This window comes from Syngnathoides biaculeatus, chromosome 3 (genome assembly GCF_019802595.1).
Source record: "Syngnathoides biaculeatus isolate LvHL_M chromosome 3, ASM1980259v1, whole genome shotgun sequence".
Taxonomy (NCBI): Eukaryota; Metazoa; Chordata; class Actinopteri; order Syngnathiformes; family Syngnathidae; genus Syngnathoides; species Syngnathoides biaculeatus.
Genome location: NC_084642.1, coordinates 12,087,106 through 12,107,314, shown reverse-complemented (window position 1 = coordinate 12,107,314; position 20,209 = coordinate 12,087,106). Strand labels below are relative to the sequence as shown.

Here is a 20,209-nt window from a genome sequence, read left to right as displayed (position 1 = left end):
CTGGGCCCCAAACTGGGAGCATCTTAAACAGGAGGCTCTGGCCAGCGTGATCGTAATTCAATAAATTTTGCTGAATTTGGACCGAATGTTTTGAATACTGGACGTGGGACACTCTTGCTGACGACTCCAGTGGACTAAAATCATCTGTGCAATTTTAGCACCCAAATTGGAGCCGTATCGTTCGCGTTGAAGCTACTCGGCTAAATTAGCCTAGCCTAGGCTAAATCGCTAACAACAAATTGTATTCTAATATTTAACTGAGTTGAACTGATATTTAACATCAAACGTTAGTACTTACATGACCGGCAAAACCTACGTTTCGTTTCCAGCGAGGACCGTGAGTACTTAGTTGGTCGTTGGGCAAGTAGAAACGTTAACTTAAACTTGCTTATAGGCCCAGACCATCTTAGCTTAGTTGGCTCACAATGAAACGCGCCCGTGTGCTGTAGAAGAAACATTGAACATGAGTAACATCATAACTTGTACGACGAGGGCCGTGAGGACTTATAATTTAACAAGTGTTATCTTAGTACCCAAGTTGATGCCGTATCATTCGTGTTGAAGCTGCTCGGCTTAAGTTAGCCTAGCGCGCTAACAACATTACCTACGTAGAGTATACAACGAGGGCCAAACATCAAACTCAACCTTCAACCACTAGCGTGAGGGCCATTGTGGTTTGAATCCCTTCCATCCACATATCCTTTAAATCAACATATCCTTTATATTTTCACACAGGTAGTATGTCATTTGTCTACCTTATGTGTTCACTCTGTTTATTTGATTGCTTCTATCTGACTTTAAAGGGGAAATCCAGTGCTTTGCATGAACAGTGTATCAATAGGTCATGTAATATGTACCCTATTTTGACAATGTGATGTTAAATCCTCTCTCATCGTGTTTTGAGAAGATTTTTATCAACAATGACGCTGCCATTTTCGAGAGTCACATGACCTTCATGGGCAGATGTGACGTGAAACGTGCCTTTCCAAACGCATAATGGGACACCATTATGCCCAGCGCTGATTTCTCGGATTTATCCTCATCTGATGAAGAAATAGCAGTATCGGTTGATCGGGATAACTGAGGAATACTTCCATACAGATTTGAACCTGTGGCTGGAATTAATGTTGAATATTCGGATGATTCTTTTTTAACTGAGATTCGGTGGTGGCGGAGGTCTTTAGCCTAGCTTCGGCGTCCGGAGCTAATGGCCTCCGCCCGCTTCGTTAGACCCGTACGCCCAAGCTATGCTAAAGGCCTCCGCCACCACCGAAGGCAGGCCACAAGCTCCGGCGGCGGCTGCGAGTGAGCTTCCAGGCGGCGGACGGCGTTAGCCCCGGACGCCGGAGCTATGCAAAAGGCCTCCGCCACAACCGAAGGCGGGCCACAAGCTCCGGCAGCGGCCGTGAGCGAGCTTCCAGGCGGCGGAGGCCATTAACCCCGGACGCCGAAGCTAGGCTAAAGGCCTCCGCCACTTGAAAGCTCGGCTCGTGGCCCGACGCCGAGCTCGCTCCTCAGACTCCGTGTTATTCCTGTCCGAAGAACCATCCGGGGCTGCCAGCCCGGAGCTCCCGGGGGCCTTTGTTAAGCACTTGTCACGCGTAGGCCTCCGAGTAGTCAGACTCCGAGTCATTCCGGCTGAAGAACCATATGAAGAGTTTGTTTTCAAAATGAGACATATCCGTTTTTTTCATTTTGAGAAAAGGGCTTGGTATTGAAGTGAAAACAATAAACTCAATTTATGTTTCTAACTATTGGGGGATGGAAAGAGATGCTAAAAATTAACTAAACACCATACGACAAAAAAAAATATTGGCTCTAATATTCACCGAGTTTTTTTGATGACAAATTTCATTTTTTCTCCAAAATGAGACATCCAAACATTCTATTCTTGGCAAAGTGAGACACATCCAAATTTCGACTTAAACCTTCAGGAGCAGCTGTATTTTTTTTAAAAAATCAGTTGCTTTTGATAGGCAATCATGAAAACTATTTGCCTTTCAACATTTCAAGCATTTTAAAATAATATTTAAGACCATGACCACCACATTTAGAAGTTAGGTATCAGAAATAAGGGTCAGTCACCAGTCACAATTTTCACAATTAGCTCACTAATGTCAGATGTTGAAAAAGGAGATAAAAAAAATGGGAATTTCTTTTAAAAAAAAAAAAAGTGTTTTTCAGTTATTTAGAAACTGTTTGTTTGTTCAGTATGAGGTCTTGGAAAGGCTGAGTTTACATCATTGTAATTTTGTTTATGTGTATGTGATTTTGCAATCCGACATCTGCAGGCATTGTGTCACTCAGTTGATTAATTTTGTTTATAAGTTGATGTGAGATCATTAAGAAAGTAAACTGCTTCAAACCAGTCTACCAAGGTTAATATGGGTTGCGGGGGATACCAGCAGAAAAAAAATAGGTAGTCGATCTCATACACACATCTCCAAAATGAAATCAGTTTCAAACTCACAAATTCACTGTTTGAAATCTGACTCATTGAGTTTGCTTTCTTTTGATTTTATTTATAGCTGTCGCTGTCGGGGGAAAGAACACTGCAGAATAGGATATAAGTCTTTAGTAATAATAACAGTATTCATAATACTCATAGACAGAAATTGAGTCTACTCCAAGGATGTTGATTTCCTTTTAATGTCAACTTTTCTTAACTCATAGCCGATAACTTTCCTTATAAAAAATGGCAAAAAAAATTGCATAGAATTATAAAAATTTATTCATTCATTAATGATCGTTGGTGAAATATTTTGAACAACAAAAAATCACTATTCAAGCATTACACAATCATAGACAAAACAGTTTGTTTATTACATTCAGATACAATGGTACTTGGATGAGAACTGAAGTATTAAATTGCAATAATTTCATAAATAATTGAAATTAAATAGGAAAAGCACCCTCACAATGGGACACCCTGCAAGTAAACCAGCACAATCACTGATTCATTTATTTGATATTATTAAACATTGATAAACAAAATACAAGACTTAGTTCAGCTTGAAAGCAAGAAACACTGTAAAGATAAAATCGACAAAAATGCATGCCAAGGATCCAAATAAAAAAACATGGTAAAATGTATCACATGGCAAAACAATGAAAAGGTTTGCTACTGCACTCTGTACTGGATATTTTTCAGTGTAAACAAAAACAATCTAAAAAGATCAAAAGTCTTTATTTTTTTTTCAATTCATAAGTAGAAAAGAAACATTACTGATTCACACATCAGTAGATTCTATTAAAAATAGAATTCATGTAAAAGAAAATCCAAATGTGATAAAAAAGGAAACAATGGGTCAACTTCACAAAGAGAAAAAATAGGGTCTACTATCATAGCAAGCACTTCTTCTTTTCTGACTCCGTTTCCGCTGGGTTTCTTTTCCTTCCCAGCTTCATTCTCTCCGGTGTCTCGTACATAAAATCAAACTCGGCATTAGCATCTCTCTCAAAAGCGGGCGCAGCCATTTTGGATGATGATGTGGAAGATACGGGAACTTCCCTCTAGACGAATTCTGATTGGATGCTGGTTGCTTCAGCAGCGCACGCTGATTGAACGAAATTATGTCGCATTTTGCTCTAAATAAGATCTCGATATGTCGCGTTTTGAAATAAAACGTGATCTTCCTTGGCTGATATAGAACGATATGTCGCACTTTCAAGAAAAATCAGAGTATCCCGATAACTACCATTCGGAGCTGGATAATTTTGGCGCGAGTTGCGTAAATCTGAAAAAAATGCCCATGTCGCGTTTTGAAAACAAACTCTTCATCTGAATATTCAACATTAATTCCAGCCACAGATTAAAATCTGTATGGAAGTATTCCTCCGCCTTCTCGATCAACCAATACTTCTATTTCTTCAACAGATGAGCCTAAATCCAAAAAATTAGCACCAGGGATAATTGTGTCCCATGTAATCGAGCCTTTGTTGTGGCATGTAAGACGTCACATCCGCGTACGTAGATCATGTGACTTCCGAAAATGGCAGCGACCCTGAAAATTCGTCATTGTCAATAAAAATTTTCTCAAAACACTATTAAATGAGAGATGATTTAACATAGCGTTGTCAAAATAGGGTACATATTACATGACCTATTGGATACACTGTTCATGCAAAGCACTGGATTTCCCCTTTAACATAGATTAGGTAGTATGTGAATTCTGTATCTTATGTGCTGACTTTATTTGATTGCTTGTTTTGACTATCTGCAGCCCGAAGGGAGGCACAATTCCTGTGCGTCCAGTAGGCCATTCCCAAGCCCGGATAGATCAGGGACGCGAATTTTCTGCAGATTCACGGAATTCTGAGTTTTTTCAGCTGAAAATGTCATTGTTGAGAAACGTGTAGATTCGTTGAGAATGTTTTTTTATTTTTTTTGAGTGGGGGGGGGGGGGGTGATCAAGACCGGGCGCCAGCATCTATCGGCAACGCTCGTCGTGAAATTAGTCACAGATGTGATAGCGGATAACGGCATTGCTACCTGTTCACGGCATTGCATTAAATTTGGTGTTTATGATAACGACAACTTTCCGATTTAAAGGCAGCATTTTGGCGGTATTTGATCATTGTTTTCACTCTGATGTTAACATTTCTTAGAGAAGCATTCTGTTTACTACGGCATAGACTTAAATTATAGACATGCGTACGCATATGTTATCGAACGGTCTGCACGTTTCCAGTATGGCGAAAGTCTGCCAGGGAAATTGATAAAAACCACTTGGTAAAAAAAAAAAAAGTTTCAGATGGGCATGGCTTGAAAAAAGTACAGATAGGAACGAAAACGGTATCAACATGTGTAACCGAACACATACAAAAAGTGGGTTTCCCAGCAAAGTGCTGTGCACTTATTCAGGAGCACATCCAAACCAGGAAACGTAAAGGTAAGTTGGAGGTAAATTTCTCAAATATTATATATTTGACAACTGTTAATACAACTAGGCCCATCTGTTGCACTGGCCCTGTAGATCACGCATTTTATCGATCACTTTTATAGTTCATGATGTCTCTCTCTCTCTCTCTCTCTCTCTCTCTCTCTCTCTCTCTCTCTCACAAACAAATTACTTGTGTACTTATTTTTGTAAGTGCAGTAGCGTATTTGATGTAAATTTCACTCAGTCTACATTTTCATGTCTGACATTTGGCAAAATTATTTTGGTTGGGTTAGGGTTACTTTAAGTTTTCAAAATAATATGATGCCCTGTATTTACACTGTTAGAAGTAAGGTCACAAATTAACAGTTTGTTTTATTTTGAAAAAGAAATAACTTTTTGCACTCATTTGCCACATTACGTACACATCTAGTTGGGCCCAATGCAGGAGCGCAAAGCTCAGCACTGTCTATCATGCTGACAACACAAACTGCAACCACAATACCGTAATAAGCATTTTTGTTCATTGAATACCTTAGGTGGCAGTTCATCATTATCTTACACACATGTACAATTTACTTATCGACATACATCATTCTCTCGCAAACATCTGCAACTGAATTGTGAACATTTGTGATGCAAAATGCCGTAACACATGAACGGCAAAAATTGTATCGGTAGTTCTGTTTTGACTTTGCAAAACTGTATTGGAGAGATCCCATTTTGACTAGTCGCAATTACTCAAATATCTTCGATTTAAAAAAAAAAAAAAATCCCAACTATTCAAAACATAATTGCAACAGGTGAGCGACGTTGCTATCTACAAATTTAGTTCTGGACGATCAAATGTTAAAGCTCGATTGCCGTAATGATGAACCACATTGAACTTCCGGTCAAGAGCGCAATAACATTACATTGAGCACACCTGAGACCTTTTCGCACTAACAAGTTAGGTGACACCAGGGAAGGAAAAAGAAAAATGCAAGTCAGCCCAATTTGTAAGTTTTCACTTTGGGTTGGACTCGTTTCTCTTGCCAGTATTTTCTCCGTTGAAGTTATTCTGAGGGGCCAGTAAATGTATAAAATGCATTCTAATTTATAAATGTATTCATATAAGCTATACAGTGACTACATTACAAAGTAGCAAAGTGTCATTTCTACTGTAATCCAAAGAAAAGACGTATTTTAGAAAAAGTGAGTGGTGTATTCACTTTTGTGATACTGAAAATGCTTTCGAGGCTAATAAGTGCTTTTATTCATTCCTTTTTTTTTCACGCAATAATCCATCGGGTGGGAGGAGAGTGCGGTCTTGGAGCGTTTGTTTAAAAATGGTTCAGCAGCAATATGCTCCGACCTACAAGCAAAGTAGTTTCTGTGGCCCTCCCCTTATACAGCGGCAGCAAATAATCATTAGGTTGCCAAACAAGCAGAAGCATCACTGCGAATATTCATATTCCATTCATATACTCTATGCTTTTTTCCACAGAAAACAATGATGGTGGCTTCTCCTGTATTATCATGAGCCTTAATGTGAGTACGCACGAAGAACCTTTTTTTTGTACCGTGAATGTGTCCACGTAGGCATTCTGGCAACTTTGCACCATCCTTGCCCACAATCTTTGCTGATGTCGCTTTAGTCGTTTGCACGGATGGAGGCGCGTGGGCTGTTTTTGGGTTGGCTGCGTGTCGTGGTCACTCTGAAGGTGTGGGTGTGCTGCAGCTCCATTTTGTCCTCCTTTAAAAAAAAAAAAACAACCAAAAAACAATTCAATTACAATTTATTGGAAACATAAACTTTTACCTTTGGTTTAGATAGCAGTGGATGATGGGGTTGTACATGGTTGAGCTCATAGCCAACCACAAAATAGCCAGGTAAACATTTCGATAGTAAGAAACTTTCAAAACGCCGCGACAATATTTACATTTGCACACCTATTGTCAGGAATAACATGAAAGAAAAAACAAAAGTCTGTTTAATTTTATTTCGATATGTAGTGCCTCATGAGATCCAAAAGATGACGCTGTTTTTGTTGTTTCCAATTTTATGTGGTTCCCGAAGGCAAATCATTTGTCAACTTCCATGATTCTTGTTAGAAGCCGTACCAAAATGTCAAGTTGTCATATCATAAATGATAACTTTGAGATATAGCAAGCATTTTTTGCATTACCAAACATTAACAATTGATGCGATTTTAAACACTTGGGGTCAACAATACAGAGCAATGGAGAGTGAGGTAAGGAAGTGAAGAATAGCAGTTTATTAGTAAGGTTGAATTGCATACTGGCAGGCCAAAAGTGACACTAGTAGTGGAATAAAACCTTACAACTAAGGTTCAGTTGTTCTGCTTCAATGCTGAAATGTCGCATTCCTGAGGACGAAGAGCATACTAGTACATGGAGATCAAGGATATTTAGTAAATGATGCTTTCCATAAGCATCAAAACATTTCTTCTCTGAAAATAAAATCATGCATATTTTCAGTTTTATCAGTACTGTATTATCTAAATCAGGGCTTCCAAAATTTAAGGACATATCAAAATAGTTGTTAAAAGGCCAACTTTTTTTTTTTTTCTCTACCTTGTCAGAAGGTCATGTCTCTGTTTTTGTGATTATGTGTAGTGTAGTTCAAAGTTATGCTATATATATATATATATATATATATATATATATATATATATATAATATGAGTAACCCTGAATTTATTATCATCCCCATCCCTAATCATAGCTTGCATTTATTTATTATTTTTAAATGAGTTGTGGTTATGTCAAAGAATGTTCAGGTTGAATTTTGATGCGATTGTATTCCTGATCACATACAAATATTTTGATTATACCCAAAATTAACAATATCTTATTTTGAATAAAATATTCCTCATCATTCATGGTCATGCCAAGACAAATCTGTTTTCCAGATAAAAAAAAAAAAAGCGACACAGGTTGTGTGAATGCGTCAACACTGGAAAGTTTTCAACCAGTACTGAGATGTTAAGAGAAAAGGGCAACTACAGTGTGTACTAGAAACTATGATGTTATTTATCAATTGTGGCAATGATTCATGTCGTCATGGGACTGGTTTGATGTCATTCACTTCCTCTTTGTACGGGGATAGAATGGTAATGATTAAACATTGTGATGTATTTCAGACGTGAGATAAATTCACAATGCAGGTGTGGAATTATAAAGTTGTAAGCAGATCCACAAATGGTCCCTTTTTTTACCAAGGAACATTCAGTGACTGAGATTGGTGAGAGGTTATGCCCTAGGGAATATTTGCAAATAATTGACGCTCATTATAAATTCATTCAAATGTTTTTTTTTTTTTTAAATTTTTAAGAGAGAAAAAAATCTTGAATGTAGGGGCTGAAGGGGGAATAAAAACTACCCAGGGGATCAGGAAAAATATTACGCAACTAAGTGGGGGTTTCCGTGAACTACTAAGAATAAATTCAGATTCCATTCCCACGAGTAGGTGAATTAGCTAATGCCGAACTGCAAGGAGCCATCCACCCTGCCCACTTGTTCTCACTGGGGTCGCGTTGTTGTCTGCCGCCTGTCTCATCTGTCTTTGGGTCAGAACTCCTGGACTGGTCGCCAGCCAATAGCAAGGGCACATATAAACCAACAACCCCTATTTATTTAACTTTTATGATAATGTATGTAATATGTTTGATTGTATCGGTGTTCTGTTAACGGTTCCTTTTGTGTGTGTCGTCAGATTGACAAGTACTTGTACTCCATGCGCTTCTCCGATGAGACGCTTCTGGACATCACGCAGCGCTTCCGTGGGGAGCTGGTCAAAGGATTGGGCCGCGACACCTGCAGCACATCATCTCTTAAGATGTTGCCGACATTCGTGCGCTCCATCCCCGACGGCTCAGGTCAGCGCGTCAGTCTGTTTAGTGAGCCAAATATGTTTCCTTATGTTCTAACTCTTTTGTTCTGATGTTAATGTTTCAGATTAGCTCATCTTTTTTTTTTTTTTTTTTTTTTTTGCAGCTCCACAACTCGGTGTTGTAGTCGACATTTTTTGTCTTGGTTTAAGTTAAAACAAACTCATGGGCAGTCGTTTCTGATCTTTGGTGGAGGAGCAACAAACATGCTACGCTAATGATCATAAAATGCAAGCTCCCTGATGAAGTCATAGAGTTCAGGTTGGAGGCGTACATTACATGTAAATGTGTAACATAAGACATCGAATATCATATCGAAATGTATATGTATATTTTTTACCACTCTCTGTACCTGTATACAACTATACAATATGATTTCCTGTCACACGAAGAAAAGGGAAACACTATTGACCTCATGCCATACCTAGGATGGGCAGACCTTTGACCTGGGCCAGATTTTTAAAATAGGGCTATCGGCGAGGTCCTTCGTAGATGAGGCAAAATATATCATCACAGTAATGTTGAAGGTGTTGTTTTACCTTCCAGCTCTTCCACGACTTATTGTTTCTGCCTGTGTGACATTTTGTTTTTCCTCCACAGAGAAAGGAGACTTCATTGCGTTGGATTTGGGAGGAAGTGCCTTCAGGATCCTTCGCGTTAAAGTCAGTCATGAGAAGAAACAAACATTTCAGATGGAGAGCCAGATCTATGAAACACCAGAGGACATCATGCATGGGAGCGGAACAAGAGTGTGTTCACACGCACGCATGCACGTTCGCATACACACACACTCACACGTCCCCTGTCGCCCTGTTCCAGTTGTTCGACCATGTGGCAGAGTGTCTGGGTGACTTCATGGAAAAACAAAAGATTAAAGACAAGAAACTGCCAGTTGGGTTCACCTTCTCCTTCCCTTGCCAACAAACCAAACTGGACGAGGTAAAACTACATTCCAAACACCGTAACGTTTCCTCTTCATTTATCATCACCATCTTGTTTCCCAACATCTCCGTGTCAGTCGTGGTGATAAACTACATGAAGCTTTAGTTAGAGCCAACAAAATTGTCATACACACCCAAAGCAACTGTCACGCTCATTGGAGAAACGGCTCATAACCAACAGAAAAACCTCTCGGGCCGAGAGGGGGACTTTTTGCACGGCAGCGCCAATCGCCGTTTGACAGTTTCCATGTTCCGTTTGAGATTCCTTTCACACACACAATTTTTAACTCTCACACACACTATTTCTGATTTTCACATGAACAGAAAAATGATCTCCCAAGAATTAGATTTTTTCCATATGTGTGAATCTTTTTGGTTTTGTTTTTGCAGTACTAAGAGCGTTTTATTGAATGAGTTTTTTTTTTGTGGGGGGGGGGGGCTTTGCTTTATCTGTCTGCAGAGCACTCTGATAAAATGGACAAAGCGCTGCAAGGCAAGCAGAGTGGAGGGCATGGATGTCGTCACGCTGCTCAACAAAGACATCAAAAAATGAGGAGTAAGTCACGTCTTCGCCACCACTGGAGTTTTTGTACAGCAGCACGTTATGACGCGGGGCCGCCATTACTGAAGTCTTTCCCGTTTTTCTCAGGACTATGAAGCCGACATCATGGCTGTGGTGAACGATACCGTCGAAACCATGATGACGTGTGGCTTCGACGACTAGAGTTGTGAAGTCAGAATCATCATCGGTGTGTCCACTTTGTTCCCCAACGAGAGATGAGTGCATTCTGGAATTGATAGTAGTATAGTGATTGGGGAGAGTGTAGCTCGACAGCATAGGATGGTGGTGGATAGGATGATTCTGGTAGCGGGTTGGAAGATTAAGAAGGCAAAGCTAGAGCAGAGAATCAGGTGGTAGAAACTGAGAAAGGAAGAATGTTGTGCGGCCTTTCGGAAAGAGGTGAGACAGGCTCTCGATGGACAACCGAAGCTCCCGGAAGACTGGACGACGACAGCCAAGGTAATCAGAGAGACAGGCAGGAGAGTACTTGGTGTGTCTTCTGGTAGGAAAGGGGAGAAGGACACTTGATGGTGGAACCCCAAAATACAGGAAGTCATTCAAGGAAAGAGATTAGCGAAGAAGAAGTGGGACACAGAGAGGGCTGAGAAGAGGCAAAAGGAGTACATTGAGATGCACGACATAGGGCAAAGGTAGAGGTGGGGAAGGTTAAACAAGAGGCATACGACGACATGTACACTAGGTTGGATACGAAAGGAGAAAAGGATCTCTACGGATTGGCCAGACAGAGGGATGGAGATGGGAAGGATGTGCAGCAAGTAAAGGTGATAAAGGATAGCGATGGAAATATGTTGACTGATGCCAGTAGTGTGCTAAGTAGATGGAAAGAGTACTTTGAGAAGTTAATGAATGAAGAAAATGGGAGACAAGGAAGAGTAGAAGAGGCAAGTGTGAATGACCAGGAAGTGGCAATGATTAGTAAGGGGGAAGTTAGAAAGGCACTGAACAGGATGGAAAATGGAAAGACAGTTGGTCCTGATGACATACCAGTGGAGTGGAGGTATGGAACCAATTTGGTGAGGTGGCTGTGGAGATTTTGACCAACTTATTCGATAGAATACTAGCGGGAAAGAAGACGTCAGAAGAATGGAGGAAAGGTTTACTAGTTCCCATTTTTAAGAACAAAGATGATGTTCAGAACTGTGGAAACTACAGCGAAATAAAGATGAGCCACACAATGAAGTTATGGGAAAGAGTAGTGGATGCTAGACTCAGGTCAGAAGTAAGTATCTGTGAGAAACAGTATGGTTTCATGCCAAGAAAGAGTACCACAGATGCATTATTTGCCTTGAGGATGCTTGTGGAAAAGTACAGAGAAGGTCAGGAGTAGTTACATTTTGTTTTTGCAGAAAGGAAAAGAAGAAGAGTATTCATATAATAAAGAACTGAATATTCAGGGATGACAAATTCCAACCTCTACTCTTACTTTTCTTTGTTTCGTGGGCTGCAGGTTTGAGAAGATGGTTAGCGGCATGTACATGGGCGAGCTGGTCCGACTCATTCTGGTCAAGATGGCCAGAGACGGTCGGCTGTTTGCGGGAAGGACCACCGCTGAGCTTCTTACTAAAGGGAAGATTGAAACCAAGCATGCTTTTGCCATTGAGAAGTAAGTCATATTAAAAAGGCAAAGTGGATATGCATCTTGAATGATTCAATTGCTCATTCCAGTCAGTACCTTAGCAGCAACTCAAGTTATTTTTTTATTGCCCTTTATCATAAAATGGTGATTAAGGCCGAGGTACAGGAGAAGCGTCAATAAAACAGGCCAAAATCCAAATGTCAGTGGGGTGAACAAGGCAAGAGAGTAATTACAGTACATACTAGGTGTGGTTTAATCAAATGCAAGAGTGGGGAAATCATTCTTGAGTAGAGATCAATTTATTTCTAAAGTTACACACAGGCAGGTGTTGACCTCTATTCGTCTTGAAATGATATGCGACACCTGGCTCTAGGGGTTAATGGTTTTAAATGTTGCATGCTTGTGGGTTCTAGCGCTGCAGCTATTGAATATTTTAGTAAAGCAAAGCAAATTTAGTAATGTAGCACATTTCATACACAAGGTAACTCAATGTGCTTGACATGATGAAATAAAAAATTCACAATAAAAATGAAAAGAAAATATATACTGTTGACAAATTATTTTTTCAGCAATGTGTAGTGTTTTTGTTATGGGAGCAGGTGACCGGCCTACTTCCCCAGCACTGGTTATTCCTAATAAGTCGGAACCAGGACTGGCCCTGCTTAGCTGCTGAGATCAGACAGGCTCTGATAGCAAGTGGGGATTTGGACGACTCTGGTAGATTTGCGTTTTTCTGTGTTCACCTATATCACTTTTATTTTCTCGGACCACCATCTTCTCCTTTGGTGTATTTAACACTGTTTGCAAACTAGTGTATTTTCACCATTTTCCCGCTCCTACTATCAAATATGTGCGCTTGGCATTGATGACATAGGCATGTTGTCGTCTCGCATTTGCTCTGCTGAGCTTCACAATTAGCTCTTTATTAACAAGTAGTTACTGTACATACAAATCGCTTCAAACTGAGAGGGTGGGCAGTGAACTCAGAAGATCCCCGAAGCAAGAAAAAAAAAAACAGTTGGAGCCCTATTTTGTTCCATGCTCTACTCCTTTTTACAGAAACAGTGAATCAATATCTTTTAGTTTGTAGAAGCTATTCCTAAACTTATAAGATTGTGATCTAAAGGTAATATATAAGTAGGTTTTCTGTCACAAGAAGGAATCAAATTTCCAATTTGGCTCCAAAAAAATGTCCAACTTTGGACAACGTGGCCATTGTCCATGGGAATTAACCGGATACATTATAACATATATGGTGCATTTTCACAAAATAGCATGCAGTCTTTTAAAATCTCTTTTTTCCCCCCAGCGGTTGACTCTACCATTACTAATGTCTATTTTTAATGCCTTTTAAAACGTGATCTTTGGTTTGGCAGAATAAGTACTGTACTCTAAACCCCAGTCGGCAAGCTTATACTGCAAGTTGTCTTTTTCACTTCAACATTTTCTGCTTCCTTCGTAATCAAACCTCAAATACTAGGAATTTTCCATCTCACAATTTTCTCCGGAGTCTGATTAATTCCCATTGATTCTCATGTGAAGCTTTCAACTTTGAAAACTGCCACCCTTGAGTTGATCTGAAAAAGTTCAGGACACACGCTGCTTTATAAGATCATATCACTGTCTCTCTTTCTGTCTCTGTCTTGTTTCGGAGTAACAAGGGATTAACCAAGGCTAAAGAGGTTTTAACCAGACTTGGTGTAGAGCCCTCAGATGACGACTGCGTCGCCGTTCAACATGTGGGTATAGTTGGCAAAATAGACTCCTCCTTTCTGGAACCGAGTCTGGCCTAATTTTGGTGCCAAAAACATGTATGTCAGGCTAATTGTAGACTAACACTGACCATTGCTGTGCAAGTGAGTTTGAATAATTTTTCTTAATATGTTTGGCATGTGATTATCAAATTCGCGGGTGAACTTTGCCCATTACATACATCAGCTCATCTGGGATAGCTTCTAATTTTGAATTACCCCTTCACAAGCAGTGTGTTTGAGGAAAGGATCGATGGATTCATTTTTAAAAATCTCTTTTCCCTCCCTCATCCGCTCCATTAGGTTTGCACCATTGTGTCTTTCCGCTCTGCCAACCTGATCGCGGCGGTGCTGGCGGGCATCCTCAAGAGACTCGAGGAGAACAAAGGCGTGGCCCGACTGCGCACCACTGTTGGCATCAACGGATCTCTCTACAAGATGCACCCGCAGTAAGTCGTGCAAACGCTCATTTATTTACACCACAACCACCATGCAAAACAGAAGGTACTTCATCATAATTAGAAATTTCCTTCTTTTTTCGAAGATTTGCAAATCCACCTTTTTTTGCTTTGTGTGCTCATCCCAAGATGCCCCCTGAAGCCTTATCTAAATAAAGAAGTACTATATTAATTGGTGTCGAGGAAGTAGTGAATTGATAAGTGGCTTGGAAAATGGATGTATACTAACTAATATCTTGACTGAGTGTGACTAACATTTTTGTATGTTGGAGAGGAGTAACAGTAAATTTAGCCTGGCAAGTGGAAGTCAGATCGGTGTTATCCATTGAAGTTACATGCCTCATTACAAGATTCCGATTACAGCATTTACATTACCATCAGAAAATTTCAAGAACAATTTTATTTGTGTTTTTGCAAACTTGTAATGAAAATGTCAACAAACAAAAAAATACAAGCCAACTATGAACTGTAAATATCAAATGTTGCTTTCTACTTTTTCATTTATTTGTTTTTAACCCACAATGATATCGTTTTTCTTGGTGTAGAACTGAATTATTGCTTGCAGAATATCTTTAGCAATGCATGTTGAAAGCTGAATAATGCTACCAAACAGTTTTAAGGTTAATGTTATGATGTCTCCTATTTTTAAAATACAGAATTAGCTTTTTGTGCACTGTATCATCTGTGCTTTCATCCTCTATCAGGCTCCGCCAAGTTGGAATTTTAACATTATACACCATCTCCTCCTGTACTTTCTGCTTTGGCTTCAGACCATACCTTTTTTACTCAAAAAAGAGAAAATGTCATCCAGTTTCACCACTTTTTATTCATTATAATAATGATAATAATAATAAATTATTATTATTATTATTATTCACATACTCTGACATTCATTAAAGCAACAACTTTTTTTTTTCTTTACTTTTGGCTTTATTATCAAGCGTAAACATAAGCAGCATGTCTAACTCGTCTTTGCTCTACGTTGCTCAGACTATGTTTCAAAATAAAACACTGGTGGTGGGGTGTTTGTAATTATGAGTGTACCGGAGGTGGGCGGTGTCAGGTAAACAAGAAGTAGAGTCTGTGACATGGTGTGGCTGAGCATGCTGCGTGCTGCTGTGTATAAAAAAACCAAAGTTAGGGTCTAGTTCACTGCGCTGGATCGATTTTCAGTGTGTGCTACAAGCATGCAATTCCGCAGATGCGCAGTTTAGTGGGAACATTGCTCCCACATCCCAAAAACATGCATCAATTGGACACTCAAAACTAGACTGTGTTATAGAAGTATCTTTAACTTCACAATGACTCCCTCTCTGGTAAATCTACTTCAGGTACGCCCATCGCCTTCATGAGGCAGTCCATGGGCTAGTCCCGGATTCTGAGGTGCAGTTCCTCCTGTCGGAAAGCGGAAGCGGAAAAGGCGCCGCCATGGTGACGGCCGTCGCCTACAGACTCGCTGAGCAGTCGCAGCAAATTGAGCAAACTCTGGTGGAGTTTCGCCTCACGACTGATCAGCTGCAGGAGGTGACGAGGGCACAATGAAAGTGATTTTGTTTGTGTGCGTGTGAGACTGAAGCGCTGTTGTACTTATTAAAATCTTGGATGTTTCTTCAGGTAAAGATGCGAATGAAGACAGAGATCCAAAATGGCCTTTCGAAGGCCACGCAGGATTCCGCCACAGTCAAAATGTTGCCAACTTTTGTGTGCAGCATTCCCGATGGCTCAGGTTAGACAGAACCAAAATATTGCTTATTCTTTAACCCATTTTCTTGTGAGCACTCTAAAAAAAAAAGGTGCATAAATGCATGGAGATAAAATATAAAATATTAGTCTGTGCATAGTCAGACAGCTTTTTACGTACACCAAGGTCATGATTTGGAACGGGAGGCGCAAACGACGAAGGCAATATCAGCAGCCTAAGGAGCTATGTCATGTCACGATTTACTCGTGCCCACATTCTGTCCTGACTTTCTTACAAACAACCGATCTGCAGTGAGAAAGTTTTATCCTAGCCAGACCTGCTTCCTCACTCCTGGATTTGTTTTTGACAAGATGTCATACCTACTGTAAATTCGCAATTTGAGAAATTTAGTGGTGTTCGCATTGTTCAAAGAATAATTACTCAGTTCAATGCAAGCCATGAACATTGAAGTGCATTTCAAAATTGAATTCCACTGATTACCTTGTCGACGTGTTTGCATCTGACTGCAGAAAATGGCGATTTCCCGGTTTTGGATTTAGGAGGAACCAATTTTAGAGTTCTGATGGTCAAAGTTCGCTCTGGGAAGAAGAGATCAGTGGAGATGCACAACAAAATCTACGCCATTCCTCTCGAAGTGATGCAGGGAACAGGAGAGGAGGTGGGCTCATCATCCAAACGAAAACCTTGTGCATTACACGTCAAACAAATAGGGGGCAGCAGATAACATGACAAAATAGTGTGTGGAACGTAGTCATATTCAGATCTGCTGTGATGATAAATTATTCACTCGCGACAATAATACACAAAATCAAAAATCTGACAATGTAAGTGAAACAGTATAAACTGTACTTGGTGATGAGGGAAAGTTGGAAATGGCAGCTAGATAGTTGCAAGCTGCCAGTTCAGTGGTAACTTTGTAATCAGATCAGTAGCAGGTTTAATGTAGACTGGCTGGTGTTTGGGATTAGTGGTGACTTGACTTTTTTTTTTTTTTTGTCAAGGTAATCCCGTCTATTACCTTTGGACCTGTGTCCCTCTTAAAAAAAGAAAAATGTTGACCTGAAAAATTCTAACTTTTGATTAACTGCATGGGTAATGTTTTAAATAACATACAATGGTGACTTTGAGGTCCGTGGGCATGGTAAAAAATATCATGTTGTATCAAAACATACGATAATGACAACGTTAAATATTTTTAAAAGTTATCACAACGGTAGAGACTGAATGGCCAGTGTGCACCACTTTTTGGTATGACTGCCTTGGGTACTTGGGGGCGGCATAAGACAAGACAGAAAAATAAACCGTTCAGTGAGAAATCTGTACTCCTCTTAGATCATCAGTACTGCACTACTACGCCATTCTTTGTCCAAGATAAATAACATACGACGCAGAGAACTGTTCCATTGCCTCTCTACATCTGTTGCTGCACCATATTTTGTCAGTCAGTTCCTTAAGGGATTATAGCACCACAACATAGATGCTACTTAGCATTGGCATTGTAGTTGTTTTAAATACACAAGGCGGCATTCTCTTTGTCTTGTGTTCAATTTGTCAGTAATCTTTAATTGGAAGTGGCATTAAACAGTTTGGCTCACCTGTAACCCAAATGAAAAGCACTATAAAAATGGACGATTGCTATAAGGTCAACGAGATTAGTGCTCCTTTTTTATAATCACCAAATGGCAGCATGGCGGCGCAGCTGTAGCACATTTTACAAGCGCATCATGCCTTTCCTCTTCCAGCTGTTTGATCACATTGTGCGTTGTATAAATGACTTCCTCATCTTCCTCTGGGCTTCACTTTCTCGTTCCCCTGCTTTCAGACCAGCCTCAGGATACTGTGAGCACCTGTCTATTTGTATTTTGTATTTCTTCACACGCGTAACAGTGGAATTTTCTAAGGCTGTGTGTGCGCGTACACAGGGCTTGCTGATGATGTGGACCAAAGGGTTTAAAGCGACCAACTGTGAAGGAGAAGATGTGGTGGGGCTTTTGCGGAAGGACATTAAAAAGCAAGAGGTAGGAAAAGAGTGCAGTGACACTTATAGTGAAACTCAATTAATTCCAGGCCACCAAATAACTTATTTTTCCACTTGAGAAATGATCAAAATAAAAATTATCTTTTGAGGATGTACCCATCCGAACACTTATATTAATTGTAGAGAAAGAAACTCTTCTTTTTACAGTTGTATGACAGATACAAAGTAAATAAAAAAAACAACTCATTGATAAAATACAGACCCACCTTAACCATCTGTAAAACCTTACCTCAAATGATCATTCCCCATGGGAATGAATGAGAATGCGTGGGAAATAACTGATTCCTTTTGCAATATGTAGACATGCGTGGAAACTCACATTTTTAAATAGAATCAGTTTTTTCATCCATCCATCCATTTTCCTAGCCGCTTATCCTCACAAGGGTTGCGGGAGTGCCGGAGCCAATCCCAGCTGTCAACGGGCAAAAGGCGGGGTACACCCTGAATTGGCTGCCAGCCAATCGCAGGGCACATAGCGACAAACAGCCGCACTCAGAATCACACCTAGGGGCAATTTAGAGTGTGCAATTCATATTTGTATGAAACAATGTTTTGTAAATCCTTTCCAACCTATATTCAATTGCATACAATACAGAGACAATTTGTGTAATGTTCAAAGTGATTAACTGTTCTTTTTTTTGGTGCAAAAAGCACTCATTTTGAAGGAGATCCCCGCCAAATGTTCCCCCAAAAAACAGAGATTACAATTTGCGTATTGAAACCACATAGTTATTTAGGTTCAGACTAAGAATGCATGTAGACTGACTCAAAATACTCTCAGGCATATATTCTTTATCCTTTGAAGAAGAATTAGTCATATGACTCCAGTTTTGTAGTGGTACACACACCTGACTTTGGTGTGGGCAGTGTGGGATTGATTCCCACTCAGTGATGGTATTGATACTTGCCCTGTGACTGACTAGCAACCAGTTCAGGTTGTAATCTGTCTTTCCCCAAATTTAGCTGGGATAGGCTCCGAGTGCCGGCACTCTTGTGACCCTAGTGAGGACAGTTTACAAAGTTAGTTTTGAAACCCCATGTGTCTGTCTGGATTATACTGCCTCCAAGTGGCCAATCTGAATAAGTAGCACAATCTCCATTGCATTGAAGCCAAATAAATGTGGGTAAAACTGTTAAATTATTTTATTTATTAAAACTGCAAGTGTTTATAAATTACAAAATTGAAGGTATTGGAAGATAAAGTGTTATATCTTTTTTTTTCTTGGAAGTCTGAAATGGATTATTGGCTGTTCCATTCATTTCAACGGGGGAAGATGATTTGAGAAACTCGTCTCTCAACGGCACAACTGTTCACAAGCATTCAGGCTTTGCTCAATACTTTGTTGATGCGTCTTTGGTAGCAACTACCGGTTCTTTAAATATGATGCCACAAGATTGGCGCAACCTATCTTTGGGAAGTTTCTCCAATGCTTCTTGGCAGAACCTCTTAAGTGCCATCAGGCTGGATGGAAAGTCTTGATCCGCAGCCATTTTCAGATCTCTCCAGAGATGGTTAATACAGTTCGAGTCTAAGCTCCTGGGATCGGTTGGGGACTGGTTCAGGATGCATCCCGTCTCTCGGCCGAAGATAGCCGGGATAGGCTCCAGCATGCCCTTGACTCTAGTGAGGATAAGCGGTCCACGAAATGGATGGATGGATGTTTGGCCTCTCGCTGGGGCACTCGAGGACATTCACAGAAAAATTTGAGGGTCAACAATAGTCAACTCATTTAGGAATAAGACAGTATCATAACAAAATGTGGAAAAAGTGAAGCACTTTCAATACTTTTCAGATGGACTGGCGGTGTATTTATGTAATATTTACTATGTGTGTGTGTGTGTTTTTGTCCACGACAGATATGAGAAAATGTGCAGCGGTATGTCCCTCGGCGAAATTGTGCAGTACATCCTAATTGATTTGACCAAGTGGGGCCTCCTCTTCAGAGGGCAAATTTCGGACAAACTGAAAACCAGAGGCATCTTCGAAACAAAGTTCCTCTCTCAGATTGAGAGGTAAGAAGACTTCTTTGTTAGATGCTAGCTTATCTCACTGATGTTGTCAGTAGGGACCTGCGTAATGATTGATCATGAGGAATTCTAACAGTCTTATGTGGAATTGATTGGTGATTTTGTGTCTTAAAGCATTTGAGGCAAACAATCAATTCGATTTCATAGTTGCATTTTGTTAAATGCACATTGGTAGTTATTTTAGTATGCTTCAAGTTTATTCAAACTTAATTTTTCTTCATCCTGCCGACTCTGTGTGTGTGTGTGTGTGTGTTGTGTGTGTGTGTGTGTGTGTGTGTGTGTTTCTCCAGTGACAGATTGGCATTACTGCAAGTGAGTTCCATCTTGCAGCATTTAGGCCTGGACAGCACTTGTGACGAC

At 40.1% G+C, this 20,209-nt stretch overlaps 1 pseudogene; it reads left to right on the top strand.

The window, feature by feature from the left end:
* Positions 1-10: 10 nt before the first annotated feature.
* On the top strand, positions 11-19,816 carry LOC133497494 (hexokinase-1-like; annotated as a pseudogene).
* The last annotated feature ends 393 nt before the right edge of the window (positions 19,817-20,209 follow it).